General features: G+C 38.6%; 1 pseudogene; it reads right to left on the bottom strand.

The window, feature by feature from the left end:
* The window catches only part of LOC109117774, an 895-nt pseudogene extending 804 nt beyond the window's left edge, over positions 1-91 (bottom strand).
* Positions 92-7,061: the final 6,970 nt, after the last annotated feature.

Here is a 7,061-nt window from a genome sequence, read left to right as displayed (position 1 = left end):
GCCTCCAGCTCGGACTCCAGCGTTTCGGGGACTCGCCGAGGCGGGACCGGTTCAGCTCGGCCTCTCCGGCAGCCGCCCTGGCCGCCTCCATCCCGATCGAACTCGGCCCCTAGCGCTAGGCAGGCGGCGGAACCACTGAACCAAATCCCCGGCCCGCCTATTTTCTTAGATCCTCTTCAATCTATGTTTTTCAGAGTGTTGTGGTTCTCAATGTAGAGGTCTTTTGTTTCCTTTGTTAGATTGATTGCTAGGTATTTCTCTTTTTTTGGATGCTATTGTGAAGGGAGTTGTTTCTCCAGTTCCTCTTTCGGTGAGTCTGTTGTTCACGTACAGGAAAGCTATTGATTTTTGTTTGTTGATCTTGTATCCAACTACTCTACTAAATTTGGTTATTAAGTCTAGAAGACTTTTGGTGGAGTTCTTGTTATATAAAGTATCATGTCATCTACAAATAATGACAGTTTATTATCTTCATTTCTTATCTTCATTCCTTCTATTTCTCCCGTTTAATTGCTGTGGCTACTGTTTCCGGAACTATATTGAACAGGACTGGTGATAGTGGACATCCTTGTCTTGCTCCTGATTTTACCATGAAGGATTTCAGTTTTTTGACCATTTAGTATGATATTGGAAATTCGTATTTCATAGATGGCTTTTATCAGGTTGAGATAGAGACTGTCTATTCCAATTTTGTGTAGGGTTTTTCATTATGAGTGGGTGTTGGATTTTGTCAACCACTTTTTCTGCATCTATTGAGATGATAATATGGCTTTTCTCCTTGGCTCTATTAATACAGAGTGCTACATTTATTAATTTGCATATGTAGAACCATCCCTGCATCCCTGGGATGAATCCCAATTGGTCAGGGTGTATGATCTTAATGATCTTCTGCATTCTGTTTGCCAGTATCTTATTGAGGATATTTGGGAGATTGGCCTGTAGTTCTCTTTTTCAGTTGAATCTTTCTCTGCTTTTGGGATCAAGGTGATGCTTGTTTCCAGGAATGATTTGGGAATATTTCAATTTCATTGAAGAGTTTAAACAGTAATAGCAGTAGTTCTTTTCTAAATGTCTTGCAGAATTCAGCAGTGAAGCCATCAGGACCCAGGATTTTCTTAGTTGGTAAGTTTTTAATTTTGTTGATTGATATCGGATTGTTTAGAATTTTTAGGCCTTCTTCATTCACTTTGAGATTTCTATGTATTTAGAAACCTGTCCATTCCTGTTGCGTTTTCTATCTTATTGGCATAAAGGTTCTCCCAGTGAGTACTGATGATCCTCTGGATTTCTGCTGGGTATGTTGTGATTTTACCCTTTTCATTCCTAATTGCACGGATTTGGGCCTTTTCTTTCCTTTTTTTTTGATAAGGTTGGCTAAGCGTTTGTCAATTTTATTTATTCTTTCAAATAACCAACTCTTTGCTTCCTTAATTTTTTTGTATCATTCTCTTAGTCTCCGTTGCATTTATTTCTGCTCTGATCTTTATAATTTCCTCCTTTGAATGAACTTTGAGTTCATCTTGCTCTTCTTTTTCTAGAAGCTTGAGGTTCAGCATTAGGTTGTTTATTTGAGCTCGCTGTTTTCCCAATATGAGTATTCACTGCTATGAATTTCCCTTGTAAGACTGCTTTCATTGTGTCCAATAGATTCCAATACATTGTATTGGCATTGTCACTTAATTGTAGGAACTGTGGGATTTCTTCTTTAATTTCCTCTGTGACTTATTGGTTGTTCAGAAGTGTATTTATTGTTCAATTTCCATTGTTTATGAAATTTTTGTGTTTTCTTTTGCTATTCATGTCCATATTCATTGCACTGTGATCTGATAACATACAGGGGATAACTTCAATTACTTAAACATGTTGGTGAGCAAGTATTTGGTCTATTTTGGAGAATGACCCATGTGCACCTGAAAAGAATGTGTATTCTGATTTTGTGGGGTGGAGCACTCTGTAAACATCTGTTAAGTACATTTGTTCAAGAGTTTGGTTGAGTTCTAATATTTCTTTGTGTATTTTTTGTCTAGTTGACCTATGTATTTGTGACAGTGGGGTACTGAGGTCCCCCACAACTATTGCATCAGTGCTTATTTGATTTTTCATGTTCATTAATATTTGTTTTATATAATTGGGCTCACTAGTATTTGGTGCTTATATATTTATGATTATCATCTCTTCCTCTTGGATTGTTCCCTTTATATGGGTGTAGTAGCCCTCTTTGTCTCTCTCTTTTTATTTTATTTTTTCTCATTGTTTATTGGTACATTTAAAGCAAACAGTGCAGTTGCATTTATCATTGGGATCTTGTACCTTTACATGATATGTCTTGGTTCTTATTTTTTCCCCATACCCCTGCCCTCCCTTCACCCCCTTCACCCTTCCCTATTTACTCTTTGTCTCTCTTAATTAGTGTTGGTTTGAAGTCCATTTGATCTGAAAAGAGGATGGCTACTCCTGCTTTTTTTGGCGGGGGGAGTTTCTGTCACATGGAGTATTTTCTACCCTTTAAGTTTCAGTCTATGAGTTTCTTATTGAATTAAATGTGTTTCTTATTTGAAGCATATTGTTGGATCTTGCTTCCTGACCCATTCTGCTGGTCTTTTTCTTTTGATTGGTGAATTGAGACCATTAACATTGGTGGTTATCACTGGTATGTATTGACTTATCCTTGTCATGACTTCTTTTTGTTGGGTTCTCCTCCTTTGCATTTAATTTCTTGTCATGCCTGATGGATTCATTCTTCTGAGCTTCCTGAGGTTGTGATCCTCGTTGTCTTTTCCTAGGATATTATTTAAAATTTTTTGGAGTGATCGTTTGGTATTCATGAAGTTCCTCAGGTGCTCTTTGTCATGAAAGTACCTCATTTCTCCATCAATTCTGACAGATAGTTTTGCAGGATACCTCAATCTGGGTTGAAGGTTGTTTTCTTTTAGGGCTTGAAATACTTCACTCCAGGTTCTTGACTTGAGGGTTTGTGTTGAGAAGTCTGATGTGATTCTGATGGGCTTTCCTTTGCATGTGATTTGTTTCTTTTCTCTAACTGCTTGTAGAATTTTGTTCTTTGGTTGGTTTTCTGGAACTTAACTATTATATGCCTAGGTGTAGATTTTTTTGATCATGGCTAGTTGGAGTCCTATATGTCTTACTTATCTGTATGTCAAGTTCTTTTCCCCTGCTTGGCAAGTTTTCTGCCATTACTTCTGTGAACAGTTTTTTAAAAAAATGTCATTTTCACTATCTCCCGTTTGTTCATTTACTCCAATCAGTCTTATGTTATTCTTCTTTGCATCGTGTAGCAGCTGCTGAAATGATTTCTTATGTTCTCTTACTATTTTAAAGAAAATTTTCTTTTCCAGGTAACTGATTGCAAACCTGTCTTCTATATCTGGTATTCGGTGCTCTCATTGGCTCATTTTGCTACATAAACTTTTAGTGGCATTCTTAATCTCTTGGAAAGATATTTGCATCTGTTTTACAGATGCCATTTGTTTCCTATGTTGGGATTCCATCACATTCCTCAGCTTCTCTGTTTTTTTAAATCTGTGTCTGCTCTAGAGTTATTAATCGTGTCTTGTACTATGGACACTATCTCTGTTATTACTTGAGAAATTATTTCTAATTTCATTTTTTTGCAGATTCTCTTTTGTTGCCAGTTCAGGGAATCTAGGTGGCTGAGTATCAGATTGTTCCTTCTGATTGCCCCTTGGGGTTGCATTAGATTATCTGGTAATCTGGTTTTGAGTTTTGTTTATGTGTTTTCTCATTTCCACAGAGGAAGTCTGCTGCGCTTTTGTTGAGGTGACTCTTTGCCTCCCCAGTGGTCTTCAATTCTCAGCAAGCCTCAGAGAGGTTTTCTCTCTGCTGCTCACCCCTATGTTAATTACTGGGTTCAGAATGATGGCCTTCTGGATCCCTGCACTGCTCTGTTGTCTGGGTAGGATTCTGGCTGGGTCCTTCCTTCCTGTGTAGCTCTTGTCCACGAGGGCCTTGACTGGGGGGCTGTGCACCTGAGTCACTGGAGTCTGTGTAGGTTCCTGGCTGGGCAGCTTGCATTTACCAATGCTTTCGGGGCTGGCCACTGGCTGGGGGCTGCATGCCTTTGCAGCTGTTTTCCAATAAAACCCTTTTTGAAACAAGAGCAGGACACCATGTTACTTTTCATTGGTGGACTCCATGTAGCTAGCTAGATAAATTTTTTTTCTGAACAAATGAAGGTTTTTGTATGTAAACAGTGATAAAAGGAAGGCTTAAGACTGTGTAAATGTGAATAGAAATTTGGGAATAACCATTTCTTTAAACCACAATTTTTTTGTTGTTGTTGTTAATCAGGACATTCATATTTGTTTTGTAATTAAATGTCAAACCTACGGAAAATAAAAAAAAACCTCAGTTAATTCATAATAAAGTATTTAAAATAACTGAAAAAGGTCAGTTTGTTGGAAGGACATAGACATTGAATTTGACACGAATGAGGAAACTGGGTGTGCTACAGAGAAGTTTATAACCCAGGAACTTGTCTAGAAGAAAATATCGTAAGCATTCACTCACACTCTCCATTATAATTAAGCAAATATACATTTTTTGTTATATTTTCTTCCAATAGCTCTTTAAAATAAATAAACATTTACAGAAGGAATTAAAGGCTGAAACCTGCATCTCTTCTCCCACTGTATCATTAGAACTTCTCAAGTTGAGATGCATTGTTCTGTCACATGCATAACAAAAGTCTAATCTGAATCTCAAGACACTATAGAGCTGGAGTCATATCTCAGGTCAAAGTGCTGTGTAAGTCTGCACTGTTCAGAAACCACATTTAGGTGCAGGTGGCATGACAGGCATACTTCAAATATGAGAATTCTGGTAACTACCAAGTCTTAAGCCATCATTCATATCAAGGCTATAAGAAAGTAAAAAGTTGATTTTTAAAAAATGATCAATTTACTTTGAAGATAAACTATCTCCTCTGCTCTCTGCTTGGGCTTTTTGCAGGCAAAACAAGTAAACCAACCAACAAACAAATGAACAAACATCCACACCCCCAAAACCACGTCAAACTCCAAAACCAAACCAAAACCAAATAACAAAAAAATGTGCAGTTGACAAGTGGATGTCTTTCACTGCTTCTCTCTCTCCCCATTACTTCTCAAACTTCTCCTTTTAAAATTCTCTGCTGCTTTTGCTTGAAGCTTCTGGCTAAGTAGAGCTGGAGATATTCCTGGAAAGAGGATCAGGATAGCAACACACTGCTCTTTTGGCTTACCATGGATCTTTCTGATTTGTCGGCATTTGAAGTTGACTTCAACTAATTTTTCAGGCCTTAAGCCAATCCCTACCACTTCAAGGCAATGAGGAGCATTGCTTATTACTCACAGCACCCTTGCTTCTTAAGAGGGATCTTGTTACCATGATCAAATATGTGGGGAGGGGGCACAGAGAATGAAACATTTTGGTCTCATAACTATTGCCTAAAGAATCTTAACTCTTTTTCTTTTTTTTTAAATGTAGTTCAGACTGCCCTGGAATTCACTGTGTAGCCCAGGCTGGTCTGGAACTTACTGTGATCCTCCTACCTCAGCCTTCTGAGTGCTGGGATTGCAGGCATAAGCCACCTCACCCAGATAAAAATTTATATAGATTTTTTTTTTTGGTACCGGGTATCAAACTTGGGTCCTTGTGCTTTCTAGGCAGGCGGCAGAACCACTGAGCTAAATCCCTGGCCTGAACCTTAACTCTTTATTAACAATGATTCTTTGAATTGTATTTGTCTTTACATGTAAACCACACACACACAAAAATAGGTGTGATTAATAAAACTGTAGGGTCATCAATTTAAATTTCCAGTATTTCAGGAAGCCCTCCCTGACTTATTTACCTCCCGATGTAGGCTTACTAATCAAGTCTTTTCCCTATCTCTTCCCTACTTCTCTGTGTTGTATCATGGAAGGAGCCAAAGCCAACTGGATCAATGTGATACTTATATGTAAGGATATCTCTTCTTCCACATGTTACTATAAGTTCCCAAGGCACAGAAACTAAATCATATCTATTTTTATATAAGCATTGATTGGTACCCAATATATAATCATACCAACATATAGAAAGAGCATTGCAGCATCCTTTCTAAATTCAAGGTGGCTGCCAAATAAGCACAAAGATTATTCATTGTGATGATAGTTACAATGCAGAGATTCGAACTAGAGTTTTCTAATCAGCATGATAGTTAAGAACTGAATAGCTCATGGCTATGGTAGAGTCAAATTCTACAGCCTCACCCTGAAAAGATTCCAGACTTCCTATGAATACATCAGACTGATGCAATTCTGTAATCTGGTTGCCCACTCAAGTTGTCCTGGAGAGGCAAATGATCAAATGTGGTCAGGGAGTCAGCCTGAGGACACAGGTTGCTTGACTCCAGGTCAAGTGTCCCTTCCATCCTGATACTCACTGCATCCCTAGTTATCTCAAGATTCCTGGCTGCTGAGGTGAAGTGGCTGGAGGCAAAGGATTTCTCCGTTGGCCCACAAGCTAGTGGCACAATGCAGGCTAAGTTCTTGGAGGGATTGTCCCTGAAAAACATTTTCAGGAATTGTATATTGGTTTGATGTCAGAATACAGACTGTGGGCTGTGACAAGATGCAGCAAAATGAGTCATGATTTCATCAATGTAAAATTTTTGCTGAGGATGGCGTCCCATGAGGATGTTTCATGACAGACCACCTGACATCTCCATTTTCTTTATTTCCAGATAGGAATGAATCACAAGCACGAAGTTCTATGGTTTTGGACAAGGATTCTTTCTACGGCAAGAACCATTGCAATGAGATACCATTTGATCCAGAGAATGTTCACATGAAAAGTTTATTGTTAATATCAAGAAGGATGGAAATGGTCTATTTTCAGACTAATGCTTTTTTGGTCAAGAAAACTAGAAAAATGTGTTTTTGAAGATCATGAGGAGTCATCAAAGCATTTCAGAGGAGCGAGGCTGGGAGAAGAGCAAACAACTGTCAAGAGTGGCTGGCAGTGTTCCTAGAGCCACATCTGGACCGGGGCACAGGCTC

This window comes from Fukomys damarensis, unplaced genomic scaffold, assembly GCF_012274545.1.
Source record: "Fukomys damarensis isolate Sample0158 unplaced genomic scaffold, DMR_v1.0_HiC HiC_scaffold_16, whole genome shotgun sequence".
In the NCBI taxonomy this organism is placed as follows: Eukaryota; Metazoa; Chordata; class Mammalia; order Rodentia; family Bathyergidae; genus Fukomys; species Fukomys damarensis.
This window is presented reverse-complemented; position numbering and strand designations above follow the sequence as displayed.